A 23,709-nucleotide genomic window follows, 5' to 3' on the forward strand; every position below is an offset into this window, starting at 1 on the left:
TTGGGGCTCATCAGTGAGGAGTAGCTTGGGTCTCTAGGCCCAGCAGGCACGGGACCCACGTCTGGGCATACCCGTCCCACTCGGGGTGACATAGCAAAAACAAAGAGGTGATGGCCGGGTATGCCCAGACGTGGGTCCCGTGCCTGCTGGGCCTAGAGACCCAAGCTACTCCTCACTGATGAGCCCCAACAAGGGCGAAACATGTTTGGGGATGCTTGTGGTCTCGTGCAGAAGGGATGTGGCCTAGCAGCTCGGGCTGGACTGCCCCTTTTGGGGTGGGGCCAAGTCTGATTTGCATATGGTCTTTCCCCTTCTGTAATGGCTTGGCAGGCGAAGAACGATGGTCTGGAGGGTTGCCCAGAGCATTGCCAGTGGTTAAGATTAATTCTAAACCTTCCAGCCATCACCTCTTTGTTTTTGCTATACCCCTGACCCAGACATCATTTGTCTAGATCCCCCTTCTTCGCCTCCTCAGAGGGATGTGTTACCTGTGGACGACCAGCTGCTGTTCAATGCTATTTTAAAAAGAGCAGTTGATAATTTCCAGATTGCAACACATGAGGCAGCTCCAGACTCTGACGAGGATATCCTCAAGGAGAAGCCTCCAACTAGTCAACCCATCCACTTACACAACTCTATAAAGAAGCGCCTGGCCCCTTCCTTGTTGTCAGTGTCTCATGCCCATCACCTTCCGACCGACTGTACATAAGGGGACTTGCCACACCAGATTCCCTGGGGATTACTCACACTCGGAAAAGGGTGGGGGTTCCACTGTCCTCAACGGAAGCACCTGCAGATAAAGGTTGTAAAAAGCTTTATGCCCTGGGTAAAAGGGTCACTGCCTCTGTGGCCTACTCTACTAGGATCGCAAACAATACTATTCTCCTGGCAAGCTATAGCGATGTCCAATGGGGCCTAGTCCAGGATGGCCTTAAAGTTGTCCCAGAACCCACATGATCACGCCTGCTGACGGTCGTTGCTGAGGACAGACCGGTTACCCACAACATATTGAAAATCACGCTGGACTCTGCTGAGACCGCTGGACGAACCCTAGCCCAGAGGACTTTACTGAAGACACGCCTGGTTAAGAACTCTGGCTTTAAACCCGAAACTCAGGCCTCTTATCAACAAACCAGTTGAAGACTCCAACCTTTTTGGGAAAGCTGTTGATGACGCGCTGGCGGTTGCGAAAAAGGAGCACAAAACACTAAAATCGCTCACCCAGATCACAGCTAAGCCCTTCCACCAGCGTGGAGGCTCTAAATCCCGCCAGTCCTTGCGTGGGCAATCTTTTTCCCACTCTCACTATGGACAATATGGCTTGGGGAGTACCCCCTGGTCCTCCGGCCAAGGCTTTTATGGTAACAGCCAATATCAACACAGAGGTCCTCGTAGAGGCATGAACTCTACTCCCTGAGGCTCCCCGGGCCTCCACCTCAAAATGACTCCACAGTTCGGGTCCCCTCCCAGGCTTCCCCGGTCAGGGGTTCGCTTGTCATTCATTCACGCCTGGGAGGGGAACACATCAGACCAGTGTGTGTTAAAGAAGTTACCCACGGCTACTTCGAGTTTCACCGGCCCTCTCTATACCCGCCGAAGAGCAGACGCCTGTCGCCAGAACACCTGCGCATCCTGCTGGAAAAGGTTCAAGTCCTTCTGGAAAAGGGCACCGTAGAAGTCGTCCCCATTCACCAGGTAAACAAAGCTATTTATTCAGTGTGCTTCCTTGTACCCAAAAAGGATCTCACCATACGCCCTGTATTAGACCTGCGCCTAGCGAACAAGTATGTCAAACCTCAAATTCAGGATGGAATTACTGCAGGAAGTAATCCCACTGCTGCAGCAGGGGGATTACATGGCCACATTGGACATGAAATGAGCATACTTTCATATTTCAATGTTACCAGCGCACAGAAAGTATCTCTGGTTCATGATGAACACCTACTATCAGTTCAAGGTTTTCTCCTTCCGGATTGCCTCAGCGCCACAGGTATTAGCAAACGTACTAGCGGTAGTAGCTGCTCACCTGTGCAGGCAGTCCATCCCAGCCCATCCTTACCTCAACGACTGGCTCATAACAGGGGATTTGTAAGGAACATGACAAACAAATACCCAGAAGATGGTAGGCGACCTCTTCAACCTAGGTTTCTCTATCAATGTGAAAAACTCCAGTCTGGACCCAAATCAAGTGACAGTTTCTGGGGGATCTAATTTGGACCAAAGACTGCCTCATCTTTCCCTCGAACGAGAGGGTTCAAAACATGCTGTTGCAGATCCCTCACTATGTAGCCAGTCACAGGGTGGCCGTATGCAAGGCCATGCGACTGTTGGGGATGATGGATGGTTGATGGCTTCCTGCGTCTACCTAGTTCCTCACGCCGCCTGTGCATGCACCCCATGTTAGAGTGGCTCTCGAGCTAATGGTGTCATGCCAGCGACCTATAGGACGATCTAGTGGTTATCTCGGCAGCCCTCGGTCAGTCTCTGCTGTTGTGGTCAAGGGAAAACTTTCTGCAGGGGAAAACCTTCACCACCCCTGCAGTAAAAGCCACTCACCACAGACTCGTCTGACGGGCTCACTTCCTTCAACATACTGCACACGATGTATGGTCGCCAACGGTAGCATCCAATCACATCAACCTGTTTGAACTGCTAGCAGTGTTCAAGGCCCTGAAGGCCTTCCAAACACACCTCCAGGGGAAGACCGTTCTAGTCCTCACGGACAGTACTACGGCCATGTATTACTTAAACAAGGGGGCACTCGCTCTCCAGGGCTGTCCAAGCTATCACAGAACATATGGAAGTGAGCTCTCAAAATGTTCCTTTTACATCATGTTCCAGGGGAACTCAATCTTCTGGTGAATGTACTCAGCCGAGACTTCCCCCTGCCCGTTATGCACGAATGGTGACTACAGGAGGACATGGTATTCCACGTCTTCGCAGAATGGGGCTTCCCAGACTTGTTTGCCACTCTGGAGAATGCCCAATGCCCAGATTACGCCTGCTGGTACCCTCAGAACTGCTCCAAGGGGAACAGTCTTTGGATAACAGGATCTGGGAAATTTGTCTACGCTCACCCCTCCCCTCTAGCCCCACCCTCCCTCCCCAAGTCCCCTGCTCAACCAAATAGTGCACAGGATGCACCAAGAGCCAGTGAGGATGATTCTGGTGGCCCTGATATGGGCCCGTCAGCCTTAGTTTTCCCATCTCATGACAATGTCATTCTCTCCTCCCAGGAAGCTGCCATGCCCATACAACATGCTGTCTCAAGACCAGGGAGAAACACTACATCCATGCCCTCAAACTCTCAACTTAGCAGCCTGGCTCCTGAGGTCATAGAGTTCAGGCACCTCCAGCTCCCTCAAAGATGCATGGACATACTTGGAGAAGCATGGAAACCTAACACCAGGCATTGCTACTCCAGCAAATGGAAGCGCTTGGTCATCTGGTTTTAACGGAAAGGGCATCAGTCCCATTTAATGCTCACCTAAAGACGACATCATGTACCTAACCCACATATTAGATTCACGTCTGGTTTTCAATTCTCTAAAGGTCCACTTAGCCGCGCTTTCAGCATATACCACGTCCCAGAACAAGGTTTCATGGTGGAAAATCCTGTAATTAAAGCCTTAATGGAAGGGGTAAAGAGATTTCATCCCCCTATTTCCAACCCACCTCCTGTGTGGGACCTTAATGTTCTTACCAGATTAATGGTACCTCCCTTTGAAACAATGCACAAGACTGGCCTTAAAGCACACACCTACAAGATCGCCTTCCTGGTGGCTATGACCTCTATAAGGAGAGTTAGCAAATTGTAGGCCCTTTCAGTTCAGGACCCATTCGACACGATTCACAAAGACAAGGGGAGTTTGCGCACACACCCTCGTTTTGCACCTACATTTTTCTCTAAGTTCCTTGTAAACCAGTCCATAGAACTACCCACTTTTTTCCAGAACCCCACGAATGTGGCGGAAAGAAGCCTCCACACACTGGATGTAAGGAGGGCAATTATCTACTATCTGGAAAAAACAAAGCCACTAAGGAAAACAAACCAGTTCTTCGTTTCAGTGGCAGCTGGTAGAGAAGAGGACCCTGGCTCTAAATCGGCTATCTCCAAGTGGATCGTAAACTACATCACACTGTTACTCTTGCCAAGAGATCTACCCTTCACACCTAGAGCACACTACTCAGGACACATGGGCTACCATAGCATTCATTGCAAATGTTCCTCTAGATTCCATTTGCAAAGCAGCAACCTGGAGTTCTGTGCACACCTTTACACAACACTAGTGCCTGGATACCCACTCTAGGTCTTATTCTCAGGTGGGACAAGCAGTGCTAAGACATCTCTTCACTACTGTACCTTGGCACATCACACCACCATCTCTGGGTACTGCTCGCTAGTCGATGCACAGCATGTGACTCTAAGCTGATTCGCAAGCATCTGAAGACATGCATTACTCACCGTAATAGCATTTCTGATGATTGCATCTGCTTAGATTCACATGCGCCCACCCTTCCTCCCCTTGTGGAGTAGAAGGAATCTAGACCTCTTACACCTTCAGTACTCGCTCACGCTGACTATAAGGCTCCCTCGCGGCAGACCAAACCCAACAAGAGGGACCTCAACGCGTTAGGGATTTTGGGTACACTGCACGTCACGCAGAGTGTTAGGCACGCCAAAGTCGACGTCCACTTTCGATCTTCGAAAGAAAGAATATATGTAGGACTATATGCACAGCATGTGAGTCTAAGCAGATACAATCATCAGAAATGCTATTACGGTGAGTGATACATGTCATACCCTCACCGGCCAGATTACCTTTCTAAAATCCACTACCACTAACCACCAGGACAGACACGGCATTGAGCTCCGAAAGCATTGCAAGAAGGGGTCCTCCCACCGATAACCACGGACACTCATTCCTACCAATATGCTCACCCTCGACTTTACATCAACAAACCATAGAATGCAGCTACACCCCTCTATCAATTCGGCCTAGCTGCACACATACCTACATTGCTCGTAGAACACCTCAACAGCCTGGTAGAACGCAGCTATACCCCATAATAAATCGACCTTGTGGCACATCTTTTACAGGCTCCAAGGCCGCCAGAATGTAGACGGAGACCACCCTCCTTGCTGCACACATCACACTGATCTCTCACATCCACCACACGTAGCATTAGAAATGCAGCCAACCTGAACAAACAACTCTGGCTGCACACATGCCAAGTGCACCCTATATTTTCCACTGATACGGACCACGGTCCTAGAGGGCGTTCAACCCACAGCGCTTTCCGCTCATACCAATGGTACATAAGGTGATGCAATTCTCTACGGCAGATTCACCTACCTTGCACATGGGCAAAGTGGTCCTGGTTCTCACCAAACAGAGGTCAGAGGCTCCATCTGTAAAACTACCAACTGTGCAAGATCTACTCCCAACAAAACATTCTCTCAAATTATTTTTCAAATTCTCTGACTTGAGCAGTTCGGTGGCTCATGTCTTGAAGTTTGACTCTGTCAAAGATTTGTGGTACTGGGTTCACATTTTTACACAAACTTTAAAAGATTGCTGCATGTTGAAAGGCGCTAGGTATTGCAATGTGAACCATTTTTAGTTTCATGTGCTGGGCATACGTTGCCTTCTAGTTTTTGGACGGACTACTGCAGCTTTTCTTTTGTTTTTTTTAGAAGTGAAGATGGGTGTCGACATGGGTGTATGAATAAGTAGATTTCAGTCTGCCTCCCATGCAGAGACTGAATCTTCAGATTTGTATTTCTGTCATCCAATTCGGTCAAGAAAGAAGTCCACAAAGGACTCACCAGTGATTAGAAACACTGGACTTTGGAAACAAAGAGCACCAGAGGGGGTTTTGATGGCATCCTTTGGCCACCTCCATCTCCTTACCCCCAAGCAGAGGCTTATTTAGGAGAAGAATCTGTTTCCAACACTGCCAAAAAAGTAACATAAAAACCATAATGTATGAGTGTGAAAGCTACAGCCTTAGGCCTCAACTTGCAAATAAGAGGCTACCTTCCAGTGCCATGCAGATAACCTCTGCAATGCAAAGACTACCTAAATGCACAAAACTGGTTTTGGTGGGAGATGGCCACAGTCAACTAGGTTACTTTTCAAAAGATAAGGTGCTAATTGTAGGAGTGTTTGGAATGATTACTTGGTGTATTCTCTAGGAGAGAACGAACATTCTGTCCTTATCCACAATTGTCTTGCTTCCATATTGCTGTCCACCGCCAACCATTAATCATTTTGCAACTAAATAGAGCTAATCTGCTATTGCCACATCAGTAACAGTTGTTGGGGTGGTCAGGAATGTACCCCTTGATTACGAGGGGTTCATATTGCACGCACTGCATGACTGATGGCGAACTGTGGCGTGTTGCAATTTCATAATTATCAAAGGGTAGTTAATTATTTTTGGGGTATGTTACTTTACTGTTCCTCGTGGTCTAGAGATTGATGCACATACTTGCATGCGGGCTGAAAGATAAAATTATTAAACACACCAAAGGTAAACACATACATATATAATAATAAAATGCATGGGGAATTCATGCAGGAACATAGTAGTTGGGAACCCTTTTGTAAAATGTACTTTGACTTTTAAACTAACCTAGTCAGGTTTTCAGAAGGCAGGTGAAGGAGTAACTTTGTGGTCAGTACAGCTGTAAAAAAATAGCCCTGAGTTTTTATGGTCTGATAAGTCTCATAGATGTAATCTCTTGCTGCCTAATAGCGTGACAGAAGGAGTTAAGTTATTTATTTTGGTCAGTAGTATACCACTGGGTAAGCCAGTGCCTAAAAGCTATTCAGGAATTTTAATTGTGCAATGAAGTGAGTTTTTGTAGATTGGAAAGTTTCAATGGTTTGGTGAACTGGGGAATGATAGAACGTCACTAACAAAGTGAAATCTTTCACACATTCAATTCATATTGCAGGGAATATTCATGCGAGCCATGTGCAAATCAAGAGTTGTGGTTTAAAAGCATTAGGCCAGTTATTGCTAGTAATTATGTTTTTAATACCACTTTTTAGATGTGTTGTCATGACCTATGGACGAATAATGTGTTATGAATATGATCTGATGATAATTAAGATAAAACTGCCAATGAAAACTTAGGATTTGTGAAGAGATGGGTTTTCTTTGAAGAGGGTTTTGTCCAATCATGTTTGGGGGGTGAATTGCAATAAAGAATTTGAAAGTGTTTTAACTGTTGCAAAACTGTATAAAAGATGTGAACTGATGTGGTTTGAGACTTGGGTTAGTTTGGTCCCGCAACACCATCTAACTGCTCCCCAGAAAATTGTACAATGAACTTGCTTTATGTACAACCATGTACTCAAGTCATGGGCCTGTTTGGGTTAAGGTGATTAAAGGCACAGCCACACACAATCTAAGCTGGCACAGCAAGTTCCTATTTGTCAAATGGCATCCATTGTCAGTTTCAGTTGCTGCCAGTGCTATAAAGCGACTTATGATGCCTTCCTCAGAATCCAGTCCTCCACCAGATGGAGAAAGCAAGAGAATGAATGCTATCATATGTAAGGAGCACACCTAAGCATCTTGTTGTAACCACATTGCCAATTCCATGCCGTTACTAGCCAGGTAAGACTGCAGCAAATGGGACAACAGGATTTAACTTGTTACTTGTAGCAGTGATGGTAGGTTTTTTTTCCACAGCACTGTGGTGAGGCCTGTAAAACCATCTAATGGTTGACAAAACGGGGATCGCGTCCAAATGTTAGAGCAAACTCTTTGTAATAATTTGCTCTGGGGAGAAGGTAGACTGGTAGTTAAGTTGTTGGTCCCAATAGTTTCCCACAGAGAATACACCGTACTGGTGTACTGAGAAGTATACACGTTCCTATGAAATCACGTATAATATCAATCAGATCAAATAAGTACTTTATGTTGATCAGAATTCGTAGCAACACAGTATAAATACGGTAAAAGGACCACAGGCAGACCCTGCCAACTCTAAACTCAATGTATGCCCATTACCTGGTGGTGGCACAATGCATGTAAAGCTAAGGGGTGAGGAGAAGGGAACCCTCAACCATGATAAAAAATACATTTATGCCAACACTTGAATTGTCATAGTAATTCCCCACCGTGCTCGTTCCTAGGAACTCTGACGATGCACATGTAATCCACATACATTACCTAGTGGGAGCAAAGGGGGTTAACACACTCCTATCAATGCCCACCGAAATAAAAATCAGAATATGCTTAGATTGTTAGACTTGTATAGTTTCAGTCAACCCCTAGAAAAAGATTACTACAAGGTCACTACAGCTAGAAACCGTATTAACGCACAGTGCTAAAGCAGGAGTACAATGATTTAATACAGTTCACTCTGGAAAAGACTAACTTTAGAATGTACATAGCATTTACTACAGAGTGCAAGGGAGTCAGAGATTTGGGGGGAGCATTGAAGCAGGAAATCTGTCAATGTATCCAGTATTGGTTCTTTTATAGATTCACATGCTTGAATATTCCTCGTCAGACTGGGAATTTCCGCTAATTTAAATAATTATAAACTATTTTAAAAACATTTCCTTAGGGAAAAGCTAGACACCCAGCCCCATAGGACCTGTGTAGCCTCGTATGTGCAATCCCTCCAACTCCTTTGGTCCTTTTAGATCCTAACCAATGAGGTGGCAGGGCTTAAGCTTCACCACCAGTCAGCCATCTTCAGATTTTTCACCATGGTCTTACTCAACAGGGGTGTGCTCTGGAGCTCTCCGAGCTTTATTCCCTTTTACCACATAAAATCATATTTTTCTCTACTCAGAATACTTTTCCCTTTATTGTGACTGTGCCTTCACTGGCTTGGTGTTCCTGGGCTCAGGTCGCACTTATTTTCTATACCAGAATGTCAAGTGTTGGTCTACCTGGCTGTCACCTCATGGCAGAGACTGAAATGCAGATTGCCAAAGAGAAAACCTCACTCTTCGGGGACTGCAGCAAATGTGGCAAGAGAGTAATCTTTATTTGAGACCCCCCAAATATATTGTATCTATTGCCTATACCCTCATGAAATTCAGTCCTGCAAAATGTCAGACCTTCTCCAAGAAGACTCTAGAGGACAGACATGGAACACTCCTGCTACATCTAGAAAGAAAACCAAATGTCTTCTGACGAACAATCTTCAAAAACTGCACCTTCAACTTTCACCAGGCAGACTTATAAGCAAGCTCCAAAGAGGAGAGCTTCATCACTGGACAGGATGGAGTCTCCACCTCCCAAGACAAAGAGGAGTAAAGAACATCCATTCTGGGGTCAGGAAAGGTTTCCAAGGGCCTGCAGAAGGCAAATCTTCATTAAAAAGGTAAATTATTTAAACCTTTGGAGTGGTTGTCCACAGGGGCACCATACACGCCTAGACACTTTTTGCAATCTGAGCGGCCTTCTGCTGTCCAAAACTGCTGCACCCTCCATGGGAAAGTAGTTGTCAACCAAGAAATCCGTTACCTCGTCAACATCATTGAAGGAGTCTTCGACGAAGCACATTTCCACAAAGCACTCATCCTCGAAGACAACATCGTCGATGGGCAACCAAAAACAGAAAGGCCCAGTCAATGGGCACACAATCGTCCACGGCAGCAGGCATCGTCGAGGAGCCTCCTGTGCGAGTAGTGCAGCCAGAGGACACACTAGTGACACTGGAATTGCAGACTCCGCAACTAGGGTACTTAGAAGGCACAGCTGTCCCCTATAACAAAGATGGAAGAATTGTCAGACATCGTACAGGAGGAGATCTCGGAGCGGGAGGAGCCGCATCCAGTGCAGTTTAAGGAGCATATTGGCAACCAGTCATGGAGGGTACGACGGTTCCCTTTGACCCGTCTCTGATGCAATCTATGCACAGAATAATGGTGCAGTTTCAGAGGAGATGGAGGGTGAGGTTGCTTGCTACCCAACCAAGTCAGAAGGGAAGACCCTTGTGAAGCAGATCTCCAGCAGACCGTGCTAGAAGCAGGTCCCCCATCCCACCACCTAGACCGTTGTCCTAGTCTATCAGCAGTCACCAGCGGCAGCGATCGCAGTTCAGTGAGTCATCCACTCCTCAGAGAAGGAAACATTCTCCCTCCCCACCACAGTACTTCCCTCAAAAGGACTAGAGAACCCAGAGCGCCAACTGTCATCTCAACCTCAGATGATCCCACGCAAGACCTGAGAAAACTGGATGACCCTTTCAGGGAATTTTGAAATACGGGCATACATGGCGAAGAATCTGAGGAAGGTGAATTAACACAAGATACGCCCGACACAGACCCAGATGATTGGGAATAAGTAATCGCAAAGCAAAAGAAGTGAGATTATCCGGGGGAGCCTCCCCGGCAACCAATAATGTCTCGCTCCACTCTACTATTGCAAAGTCTGCAGACATTTTCAAAATGTCCAGTAGCTTCAGAAGAAAAGGCATTAGTCCTCTGAGCATAGGTACAAGAGACGCCGGACAGTAATGACAATCCCAATATCGGATACACTTTGGGAAGCAGGGGAAAATATTCTGGCCTCCCCTCTCAACGCCAGCAATGGTGGCAAGGCCAGAGAATAGAAGGCTCCCGATTCAGCACCATTGTGTTTAAGAGGTCACCCTCAGACTGGCTCCATAGTCACGGTTGCAGCAAGAAAGACTGCAAAAGCCTCCCTCTCTTCTCTCATGTCCACCTGATCAGGAGGGACGCAAGCTAGAGGCAATGGGGAGAAAGGTCTGTGGCAGAATCATTGTCTGGAAGGGCTACTAACGCCATGGCAATGATGGCCAGGATGGACAGAGAACTTTGGCTCTGTATGTCGCGCCTAGTGACGCACCTGCCAGACGAGTTCCAGGAGGAGGCTAAGGCCATAGTCCCAGATGGCGAGGTGGTCTCGGACCACATAATGGACCACATAATAGACTCCTCAGTGGACGCAGCCCATGGTGGATTTAGGCAAATGGCACACAAGTCTTGTATCGTCAGGTCTGAATAAAAGCCGCTAGCTTTAGAGCAGAGGTAAAGGCTCACATTTTAAACCTGCTATTTGACGGCCAGGAACTGGAAAGAAAATCGATAACCACTTGAAAGGCATCAATTCGGACACAGACACCACTGGGGCCATCAGCTCCCTAAGAGACAAAGAGGAGCTCCAACCCTTTTGCTCTTTTCGAGGCTCCAGTTCCAAATAGAGATTGTACAGCAGGTCCTTCCAGAGACAGGCACCAGCATCAGGCTCCTACCAATCGGGAGGCAGATACCAACAGAGTTCCACAAGGTATCAAAACCAAAGCGGCACAAGGGGGTCGGGTCAGGGCAGAAGCCAGGCTAAGAAAAACGGGCTCTGGAACAACGCGCCCCTGCATCCCACCCCGGTGGAGGATGCATATTCCAACACCTGGGCCAATGGGTCACCATCACTTTAGACAAGTGGGTACTACAGGTGGTAAAAGGAGAGCCACACCATCGACTTCTTACAGTGACCTCGGCCCCAACCGCCTCCGAACAAGGAAGACACACCTGCTGCAACAACTACGGGCAGAGGTCGACAAGCTAATGCAGAATGCTGTGATGTACCAAATCCCACTCAAAAAGAAATGGATGGGTTTTTACTCATTTTTTCCTGATGAGAAACGAATGGGCAGTGGCGCCCAATACTGGATCTAAGGGTCCTCAACAAATTCATGCGCCACCTCAAGTTCAAAATGATCTCTCCAGCTGGTCCTCCATGACTCAAAAAGGGTGATTTCCCGGCCACATTAGATCTAGAAGACGCCCATTTTCGTGTTCCCATCCATCCCTCCCACAGGTAGTTCCATTCGGTTCTGTCGGCAAACACTTCAATTCAAGGTTGCTCCCCTTTGGTCTCAAGTCGGCATCGAGAGTCTTGACCAAAAAAGTCTAGCTCCATTTGCCGCCCTTTTCAGACGATCGGGTGTACAAGTTTTTCCATACCTAGACAACTGGCTCATAAAGGGTGTTTCCCTGAGAGCATCATCAGGCACTGGAAAGGGCAACAATCCTACTTGAAGACCTAGGCTTTTCGATCAACGAAGACAAGTCTTCTCCCATACCAGCTCAAACTGCCATCTTCCTAAGGGTAGCTCTAGATACTAGTTACAGGGGTTTGTCCATCTCCAGACAGGGTGACCACAATGCAAACTCTTGTTGCATGGTTCCAAAGGAAGGCAAGCTCCACTGTTAGACCATACAAATCCCTCTTGGGAATGATGTCTTTATCTTCCTTGTGCCCAATTGCAGGCTGAAGATGAGACCATTTCAGGAGGAGCTGGACAAGCAATGGGTCCCACACAGCGGATCATGGGAGGACATTGTGACCCTTAGGCCGATTTTCCACAAGGCCCTAAAATGGTGGGCCAAGGATGTCAATCTTCTACATGGCATGCCCTTCCAAATGCCCACGTCCACTCTACTCTTAAGGACTGACTGCACTGTCTGGGTGGGGTGTGGTCACAAGCAGAATCCTGCCTGCACATAAATGTTCTGGAACTCTGGACTATCTGAGGGGCACTGAGTTCTTTCCTGCCAGTACTCACTGGGCAGCTGGTTGTGGTGCAGATGGACAACACCATGTTGATGCACTACAAAAACAAGGGGGCATGAAATCCAGCATCTTGCCACTAGAAGCGAAAAGACTCGATCGGCATTGCAGCACAGGATCCACATGAGGGCAGAACATCTTCTCAGGAAGAACAACATACTGGTGGACAAGCTCAGCCGGCAATTCATATAATCCCACAAATGGGAACTGAGCAACCAGGAACCAAACCAGCTGTTCTGCAGGTGGGGATTGGGGGGGATGCAAGATAGACCTATTTGCAACGTTCATAAAAAGAAAATGCAACCAGTTTGCTCCCAGGCCCGGAGAAATACTCCCTGAGGGACGCATTCTCTGTGAACTAGAGGGGGAAGCTCCTTTACAGCTTTTCTCCAACACCTTTAATTCTGCGAGTGTTCCGCAAAATGAACGAACAACCATGCACCATGATCGTGATACTCCCGACATGGGCACGTCAGATATGGTACACTGCACTCCTTCGACTAGCATGGGTGAACCCCATCTGTCTCTATCCACACCTACTGTCGCAGCACAAGGGCAAGTTGCTCACCATGACCCAGCCAGTCTGTCTATCAGGCGCTGGCTCCTCAGAGTCTAGTGCGATGTTGTGGACTTCTCGTTGCTGAGTGCTGGGGCATACTCTGGGTAGCCAGGGCTCTGTCCATAAGGTGAGCATATGCCAAAAAGTGGAAGCGCATCAAGGTGTGGTGCACAGGGACGAGTGTAGATCCCCTCGGCTTCGGTTGAACAAATCCTACCTTATTTGTTAGCAAAGATGGGATTGGCGCTCGCAATCCATTAAGTTTAACCTTTCGGCCATCTCCGCTTATGCTACTAAACCTCATTAAGGCGCTCTGGTCTCGAAACTGGCAGTCAATCTGAAAGGTTTGATGTACATCTTCCCCAGAGAAAGGAAAGTCATCCCTTCCTGGAGTCTTAACACGGTTCTGGTAGCGCTGAGGAGTGCCCTACAAGCCTATCCACAGATGTGACGTAAAGTTCCTATCTTGGAAGACAGCCTTTTTAGTGGCCATCACGTCAGCCAAACGCATTGGGGAACTACAGACACTTTATATCGAACTACCATCTTTCAAAATGATAGTCATCCTCCGAACTCACCCTCAATTCCTACAGTCATGTCTGAGTCTATTTTCTCAGAGTGGATTATATTACCTACATTCTTCGGCAACCATTCAACTGTGGCTAAGCAAACACTGCATTCACTGGACGTGGCTAGAACACTGAAGTTCTACGTGGAAAGGACAAAAGACTTCAAGACCTCCAAGAGGCTTTTATTGCATTTGCAGGATGTACCAAGGGCCGATGCATCTCCAAACAGAGTCTGGCACGGTGGGCCAACAGCAGCATTATCCACTACCACCAAATGAGAAACGACCCGCTCCCATCCACACCAACAGCACACTCCACCAGGGCAAGAGCAGCTTCATCTGCGTTGCAAGCAGGAGTGTCTCTAAAAGACATATCTTGCGTAGCCTCGTGGAGTACACTTCATATGTTCGCCCGACCTTACTTTGCTGAAAAGGATAGCAGAAGGGAAACTGCAGTAGGACAGGCAGTGCTTGAGCACCTATTTGCAAGTAGGAGCAGCCTAATGTTCTTTAAACGTTCTCTCCTTATCCTGCCTTCCCAATGCTGGTGTAACTGTTTTGTGTACTGTGCTATGCTCTTTTTCTCCAAGTGAGTTCTTCTACAGTTATGGATAGCTTTACAGTAATAGATGGGATATATATATACATTTCTCCAGCATGGGGTCTGGCATGACTTCACATGCTCATGAATATTCCCTGTCGTCAGACTGGGAATCCTCGGTAAAGAAAAAATCTGTTTCAGTTTCTTTTCTGAACTGTCCTTCTACTAATAACCAATCACTGGTCTCTGGGTCATACTGCCCCCAGCCAATGGCTGCCCTCTACCGAAGCCCCTCCTCTGGCAGCCATCTTCAGATTTTTACTGCACGTTCAAGTGTTGGGAGTCCTTGTGCTGTAGCTCTCGAGCTTTTCCTGCATATTGCGTTTTTATGAAGAGATTACTCTTATTTTTCCGGTCAATTCGAGCCTCAAGCAAAACAGATTCTTCTTCCGATCAACAGGGACCCGTTTCGGGATTTTCTATGCCCCTCAAGGGTGGATTTTCGTTGAATTACACTTCTTGGAGCATTCCGGAAGAACTTTGAGGCCTACCCCGATTCAGACATGGCCCAGGACAAAGGAGATTTGACGCCTACTGGATCTAAACTGCCCAGGATGTGGACTGCTGAACGTCTTTAAGTAGGACGAGCACTCCTGGTGCCTCTACTGCCTACACACCAACAAGTCGCACATGGAGGACTGTGCGTTCTGCAAGAACATGTCTGTCCGGACCATGAAGGACCGTCGTAAATGACTCGCTGACTGGCTGGAGGCAAAGAGCCAAGCAGCAGGTGAGAAGAAGTCTGAGCGGTCTTCTAAGACCTTTGAGGACACTCTGGCAACGGGGGCCGAACAGAAAGCAAAGCACTGCGAGTCTGTGGGCCGGAAGCCCCACTTGTTCGGGCTCCTCGGCTGCCAGGAAGGGTGCGATGTCACCAGCGCCATCATCCACGAGCCAACGCTCTGGCTCGGTGAAAAGGAAATTGGAAAACCCGGGTAAGCTTCGGGAGAAGCCCCGGTCAATCCCGACGGAGAAAACCAAGGGGGGAGCGAGACGGTGACCGTCCCCCTAAGGTGAAGGCCTCAGACGCACCCAAGGTCGTGAAGGCCCTGATTCACCTGGCGAAGGCCTCAATTGAAGGAGTCGTGGTGGCCCTGGCAAAGCCTGTGGAGGCTACCCCATTGGAGACGACTTCTGGGCCTAGAGATTCCCTGCCACCCCGGAGGGAATCCTCTTTCTAGCCTATCGCGAAGATCCCTGTGAAGCCCCGGGACGAGAAAGAGGGCGGCACAGTAGCCCTAACGGACACAGATACCACCTCTGAGGATGAGCTGGCTGGCGTCAAAGCTATCCTAGACAAGAAGTTCGAGGCCTATGGGAGGGATCCCAACGAGGTGGATGTAGAGAGCAACGGTGGAGCCGATGAGGAGCCGTGGGGCGTGGAGGAAATGGATGGCCCTGTGCCCCAACAGTCGCTCCCGTCGCAACCGATGCATACGCCACAGGACAATTCAGGAGCAATCATGATGGCTTTGCAGACCCTGTGTACGGAGATAAGGACAAGGTTGCCCTTACCCCCAGCGGATGATCCAGCGGTGCCTGGACTGTCGGGGAGCCCACCGAGCAAGCAGAGGTAAATCCATCCTCCCCCTCCCTTCCATCCTTCACCTCCATCCCCTCCACTGAGGGTTGAGACGGGGACGGACGACGACTACGGTGACGACGGGATGGATCTCCCATCACCCCCTGCCGGGGCCTCCCCTCCCGACAAAATTGTCTCCTTTAACGCCATGATCGCCAGGGCATCGGAGCTTTTCCAGCTTTGCCCCGAAGAGCAGAAGGAAGGTTTCCTCTACCAACGACGGGAGGCCAAGAGGAAGACCATCCTCTCAGTCCCGTTACTGGACGACAACTGGGACAAAGGACTGTCCCTGCTGAAGAACCAGTACACGGGACCGGTACGAGAAGAAATACCGGTTCCCAGACTCCGCTCCTATGTGCCTCAGGGCACCGCCGGCCCCGGATTTGGTGGTCTCCGCGGCGCCAAGAAGAAATCGGCAGGGGCGATGGCATCAACTTCCACTTCCCCACCGGACGGCAAGGGGAAGAAGCTGGATGCCATAGGATGGGTCATCTGCAGCGACAACCATCAAGGCGGCCAACGTCCTCGGGATCATGGCACGCTACGACCGGGAGCTGTGGTTCAAGATCGCTCCCCTCCTGGACTTCCTCCAAGACAAGAGGGTGGAAGCTCTTTAAATCCTGAAGGAAGGCGCTGTGGCTTTGGACCACGCCATCACGGTGGCCACGGACATTGCCGACACCGGCTTTCGCAAGATGGGCAACAGCATTTGCCTTTGCTGGCGCGTTGGCTCAGGGCCACCGATTTCCGTCAGGACGTGCAGACCAGGGTACTGGACATGCCCCTCGGCGGGAACAACCTGTTCGGCAAGGCAGTGGACTAGTCACTGCAGGCCATCAAGGCGGACACCGAGATAGCCCAGGCCTTGGGTTCTCTCCATCAATGCCAGCCGTCCTTTCAGACCTCCGGAGGCAAGTGTCAAGGTGACTCCAAAGGATTCGGCGGCAGTTCCTCATCGTACCGCCAAGCAGCCCGCTCCTCGTTGCAGGAAGCCTACATAGGCCGCAACAAGACCGGACGACACCGTCGTCGTCACCAAGGTGGCAAGGACTCGGCTAAACAAGATTGAACTGGCCACGACGTCGGGGCCCCCACCCGAGCATCCCAGTGGGAGGCCGGCTGATGAATTTCGTCAGTGTGTGGGAGTCCATCTCCACCGACCGTTGGGTGCTGGATGCCCTGGCCCACTGCACACTCTGGAGTTCCAAAGAAAGTGTCCCTGTTTACCACTTGTGGCCAGGAAGGAAAACCACGTGCCACAGCTGCTTCCGGAGGTACGAGCAATGCTAATAAAGGGCGCGATAGAACTCGTCCCGAAGAGGCTCCGGGGCTCCAGAGTATACTCGCGGTACTTCCTCATCTGAAAGAAGACCGGCGGCTGGTGGCCCATCCTAGACCTTTGCCTCCTCAACAAATACATCAAGTCCCAGAAGTTCCGGATGGTCACCCTTCAGCATGTGCTGGCGGAGGGCGAATTCCTGTCATCGCTGGACTTGGAGGATGCCTACTTACACATCCCCATACACAAAAGGCATCGAAAGTTCCTACGATTCGTGGTCCAAGGACGGCACTACCAGTTCAAGGCCCTGCCTTTTGGGTTGAAGTCGACACCAAGGGTCTTCATCAAGTGCCTGGCACCGGTGGCGGTGCGCTTGCAGGGGATCCACATATACCCCTACCTGGATGATTGGCTTATCCGAGCAAAGTCAAGAGAACTCGCTGTCGATTACACAGTGAAGACCGTCCACCTGCTCACGGATCTGGGATTCTCTATCAACTTCGCAAAGTCCCATTTGGTACCGTCACAGAACGCCCTGTTCCTGGGAGCCAGACTGGACACAGTGGCACGGTTGGCTTCACCGTTGGAGGAGAGGACGAAGGCCATCCTGGGCAAGGTACAATGGCTGTTGACCATGGCAGTGGCCAGGGTGAGGTCAATCAAGTCCCTGCTCGGCATGATGTCATCGTGCATCTGCCTCGTGTGTCTATGCAGGTTGTGGATGCAGCCACTGCAGGAGTTTCTCGATGCCCGTTGGATGCAAGTGGCAGGCAGCTTTGAAGACAAGATCTCCCTCAACAAGACTTTCCGTCAAGCAATCCGGTGGTGGGGCACCCGTGCACATCTCACGGCGGGCATGGACTTCCAGATTCCAGCACTTCAGGAAACTGTGACGACGGATGCCTCCCTGGAGGGATGTGGAGCGCACACCGGAGATCTCCACGCAAGAGGCCTTTGGCTCCCGGAGGAGAGGTCCCTGCACATCAAAGTCCTGGAGCTCTGGGCTGTGTTCTGGGCCCTCAGGTCTTTCCTTCCGTCCTTCAAGGGCAAAGTGGTAAGGGTCTTCATCGACAACACCACCACGATGTTCTACATCCAGAAGCAGGGGGGCACCAGATCCCCAGCCCTATCCAAGGAAGCGCAGGATCTGTGGCACTGGGCCCTTGCCCAAGGGATGTTCCTGGTACCCTTCCATCTGGCAGGAATAAAGAACACCATCGCAGACCCTCTCAGCAGGGAGCTGTGCTCTTGCCAGAAGTGGGAGCTTTGGCAGAATCAGGTGGATCTCCTATTCCGATGATGGGGCAATCCCCAGATCGATCTATTCGCGACAACGACGAACATCAAGTGCCTGAGGTTCGCCAGCAGGTTTCCCCACCAGCTGGGGAGCATGTGCGATGCATTCTCATTCCCCTGGGACGGCCTGTTCCTGTATGCGTTCCCGCCGTTGCTGCTGCGACTCATCAGTCAACTCAGATGGTCCCGGTGCAGGATGATCCTCGTCGCACAGGCATGGCCGAGGCAGATTTGGTTCCCGGACCTTCTGGACATGTCAGCGTCCCCCCGCCCAATCAAACTGCCGACGGACACAGATTTTCTTGCCAGGGAAGGAGGCGCCATCCTACATCACGACCCAGGATCGCTGAACCTGCAGGCCTGGCTCCTGCAGCACTAGAGTTCGGAGGGTATGATATCCCGGCAGACTGCAAGGAGGTGCTTGCAAAGTCCAGGGCGTCCTCGACGCTTAAGTGCTATGGACATAAACGGAGGAGGTTCTCTGTCTGGTGCTGTGCAAAGATCAACCCTCTGCGGATTACGGCCCCTCAAGGGCTGCCGTACTTGCTGTTGCTGGCCAAGGCGGGCTGGCTCATGCCTCCATCAAAATCCATCTGGCGGCGATCTCTCACTACACCAGAACTCTGGTGCGGTCGTCGCTGTGGTCTCATCGCCTGGTGGAGTTCATGAAAGGACTGTGCCGCTCGTTCCCGCCGGTGAAGGCTCTGGCCCCGGCGTGGGAGCTCAACGTGGTGCTGAGCAGACTCATGGGTCCGCCATTCGAGCTGCTGCTTTCAGCACCGTTGAAATTCCTATCGTGGAAGACAGCGTTTCTTGTGGCCATCACCTCTGCAAGACGAGTGGGAGAGATCGGGCCCTCTCCTGTAAACCACCATATCTGACATTCCACGAGACGAGGGTAGTGCTGAGGACGCACCCCTCCTTCATGCCCAAGGTGCTGTCGGACTTCCATCTTAACAAGCCCTTGGTGTTACCCGTTTTCTTCCCGTCTCCTTCGTCGCGGGCTGAGAGGACTTTGCACACGCTGGATGTGGCTAGAGCGCCGAAGTTCTACGTGGACCGCACAAAGAGTTTTCAGAAGACGTCACTGCGGTTTGTGAACTTTGGCCCTGTGAACCAAGGGAAGGCCCTCTCAAAGGCTTCCATTTCCAGATGGCTCTCTGGCTGCATCATGCACTGTCACTGGTTGGCAAACCGACCATTGCCCGGCCATCCGAGAGCCCATTCAACCAGAGCGATCGCTGCTACTACGGCGTTCCTGTCTGGTGTGCCCCTGCTGGACATCTGCAGGGCTGCTACGTGGAGGTCGACGCACACCTTCACGAGATTCTGCTGCGTCGACTGGGATTCCAGGTAGGAGTCCAGAGTCGGCCAGGCAGTGCTGCGCAACCTGTTCGCTTGAAGGTGAGCCTGGTGAGGAGGTAAGAGATGCTTAATTTTGCAATGTTGAAATGCTAAATGTTGAGCCTTGACACCTCCCGTGGTTGTGCATGTGTGTACTGCTATATATTATTGTATTCATGAGCATGTGAATCCATGCCAGACCCCATGCTGGAGAAGGAACAGGTTACTTACCTGTAACTTGTTCTCCAGCATGGGTCTGGCATGGATTCACATGCAAAACCTCCCTCCAACCCCTCTGCGGCTCTTCTCTTGGTCCTACTGCCACTTTGGGTGCTACCAAATCTGAAGATGGCTGCCAGAGGAGGGGCTTAGGTAGAGGGCAGTCATTGGCTGGGGTCAGTATGACCCAGAGACCAGTGATTGGTTATTAGTAGAAAACCAGTTCAGAAACTAAACTGATTTTTTCTTTACCGAGGATTCTCAGCCTTACGACTGGGAATATTCATGAGCATGTGAATCCATGCCAGACCCATGCTGGAGAACAACAGTTACAGGTAGGTAACTTGTTCCATATATTACACGGCCTGCGGTAGTGGCTATGTAGTTATGATTAAGTTGTTCAACTCATAGGAAGAACTCTTTTTGGGTGGCTTATTACTTCGGTCCCTCTGGATGAATCCTCACCAAACTTTGCAAAAAAAAGTATATGGGCCACTCTGAATTGTTTTGGTAAGTTTGCTGAGGTTTTGTCAAGGGGGGCCAAAGTTATAGGGGGTCCCAATTATTTGTTTTGTTTTGTTTCCATAGACGAAATGGAAAAGAAATTTTGCTCACGCCTACAGCCTAAACCGCTGGACGGATTTTCACAAAATTTGCGACAGGAGCAGCGGTCTAGTACTTTGCTTTAAAACGTTCTAAAAGAAGGTAAACGAAAATTTGTGATATCTGGGTTTGGCCCGTGACCCACTTCCCTGTTCGGTCCGCGGACAGGCATCCAATTGGCCTAGAGCAGGCTTATCCAACCTTTTTGAATGTGGGGCCGAAGCATTAACTTTTTGTCACCCAGTGGGCCGGCGAGCCAAAAGTCCACAACCTCACCCAAAGCAGTATATTAAAAAGCAATATTGTGTGACCTTTGACACACTAGCATCACAGGCAGTGATAGCCATGCAGTCCCAAAGATAGCTTTTGGTGTCATGGGCAGTGATCAAAGGTTAGTTGCTTGTGATTTCTTTCAGTGTCTGTGTTAATATTTTTCTGAAATAGTGGGGGCAACCGAGCGTAGCAAGGGAGCTACAAGGTTCTAGGGAGGGTTTGGGGGGTTCCCCCCCCAAGAATTTTTTTTCAAATATGGGTTTGAAATGGTGAATTTTACAGCAGAAAAGTTGACCAAAAAGGCATATGTTTACAAGCGGTTCTAAAGGGGAACATGAACATTCCATGTCACCAAAAGCAGAAAAGAAAATTTTACAACACAACACATTTTAATGATCAATGTGTCCACAGTTTAAGACAGCACTGTCACTGATGTAGCACTGTCACTGATGTAACACATTGTCATGCTGGTTGTACCCAAAATATGCCGCTTTAGCAACATGTCTATGCTGGCTGTTCCCAATTTAGGCCAGCATTGTCCTGTACAAAGCATGATTGAATGCTGCCTGAGCATGTGCAGTGTGCCCAATACATATGACGGCTTATCTCTGTAATACACATTACTTCTGTGGTGATGAAAGAAGCATAATTCAATTCAACAGATAAAATGTGGAAAAGCGATCACCCAAAGGTGAACCTAATTGAAGAAACGCAGTGTGAGCACAGTCTTAAAGTATGCAACCCAGCAGGCCTAGTGCACACTACCTTTTCTTTCACCAATAAATCGGGGGGCAGTCCCCCACTACCAGAAATAATGCAGTCGTGTATCCCGCATTTGGGAACATAGCAGGGGTCAGCAAATCCAATGTGCAATGGGTAAGCCTCACCCTGGGAGATCTGCCCTTGAGATCAGATTCTCCCCTACCAGCTAAGTATGAGTTGCATGCAAGAGGGCAGAGGTTGGGTCAGTTCTGGGAAGCCCCGCTAAGCGAGGGTGAGAAGGCAGCCGAGCCTGCACAGCGCCAAAGGCAAGTATTCCCTTGTCCGGGCCCAGAGGTCACTGAGTCTTACAGTGCCATCCACTTGGCACTGCCTACTGTTCCCAGCGTTTTCTACCCGCAAATCAGCACCACTGCCAAACAGAGCTGCATCATTGGGGCCCATCGCTGCTGCTCTCTGACTTGACCCCAGCCCAGCGCAAAGGCACCCATGCTTCTGGTCTGATGCTGAAAAGCCTGGCTCTGCTGAGATCCGAAAGACAAGAACTAAGGTATTTTGGGAACATAGTACTATTGTTTTTTGTGTTGCAACTGTATCAGCTCACACCTCTCCTGAAGGGTATAGGCTGCCCTCAGACTGCGCTACCAAAAGAGTGAAAATAAGTTATACCTGTTGGGCTTGCCTTTTTCACTTTTATGATTGGGGTCACTGCTGCATGGGTATTAAGCGTGTTATAAATAACCTATCATATCAGATCATATCATATATCACAGATCAAGATCATAAGCAACTTCCAGAAACCTTGGCAGGTGGTCCACTGAGGCCCATTTGCAGATTGCAGTGTTATTGGGGCACTACTAGGGTAACATATTGTGCTGTACATGTGGTATTTGCCATGCTTTGATACCCCACTGGCCACATCTATAATGTCCAATGTACTTGGTATAATGCATGGACATTTTCATCAATTCGCACTGTGCTTAGAGGTAAATGTAACTGAGCTCCCGCTGTTCTTCTTTGTCTCGAGACGAGGAAAAAAAGCACTGCAAAGGTTAAGTTTCTCAGCTGATAAAGGTTCATCTTCGGTGACATTCGCAATTCAAAAGAACGATTTTTGGGGCAGACAGGCTGTGTCGCCGCAACCCCTGCTAAACATATGTCCAGAGATGACAAACCTTGAAAGTAACTTCGCACAATGGCCCTCTGAGCAGCGGCCCACGGCTAATCAGGGGTTCAGGAATCCACTGTGCTGCCCACGGCGAGAGGAACTCCTGTCCACATAATCCTTCGCCCGGGCCAGCACTCTTCTCCTCACCTCACCACCTCCTCCCTTCATCTCGGCTTGCCTTTTGCCCCTCGGAGCACCATGCAAGAGAGGAACGGGCTCTGGCTCAGACATGCCCGTTCCACTCTTGCATGGTGGGTCCTACTTGCCTGAAATGGGATATTTAAATGCAAAGTAATTGCTACTATGTTAATCCCATTGTTCATAGTTTGTGGGAGTACTGGGCAATTGTATGGACCTGCGCTCACTGAAAATGAATGGTATTCCCGAGTTAACCCTCACTATGCCGCGATACAAATTAGTCTCTCCTTCCTCCATCAAGTCCCAAGATCATCTTGACAAATGTATTTATTTCTGCAATGTTTGTCGGATATCCGACAAACATTGCATAAATAAATAAACGCTTCGTGGCTGAGGACTGTAACTACCTCTGTTGACCCCATGGGGTCACCAGAGGAAGTTAGTTTTGCGCACAGGCATATTTTTTTTAAAAACTTTTTTTTTTTATACTCAAGAGTTGTCCAACATACGGCCTTGCGGGCCACATAAAATGGCTTGGCGGGCCGCATGTTGGACAACCTTGGCCTAGAGGGTGACGTGATGTCCGCAGACATCGGACGCGCCCTCTGTATGTTGAAAAGCGTGAAATGTGTCAGATTTTTGGAAACTGACGCCATGTTGGATTCACGGACAGCCGCCGGTGTCCGCGGACATGGCGGTAAAACCATTAAACACAACATTGCACTTGCCAAACTTAACAATCACTGGGGAGGCGAGGGGTGATGATGATGGGATGGGATGGGATAT

At 49.4% G+C, this 23,709-nt stretch overlaps 1 pseudogene; it reads right to left on the minus strand.

Moving 5' to 3' along the window:
• Positions 1-21,683: 21,683 nt before the first annotated feature.
• LOC138526629 (U1 spliceosomal RNA) lies at positions 21,684-21,833 on the minus strand (annotated as a pseudogene).
• Positions 21,834-23,709: the final 1,876 nt, after the last annotated feature.

The sequence above is a fragment of the Ambystoma mexicanum genome, chromosome 7p, assembly GCF_040938575.1.
Source record: "Ambystoma mexicanum isolate Mex_15411 chromosome 7p, UKY_AmexF1_1, whole genome shotgun sequence".
Taxonomy (NCBI): domain Eukaryota; kingdom Metazoa; phylum Chordata; class Amphibia; order Caudata; family Ambystomatidae; genus Ambystoma; species Ambystoma mexicanum.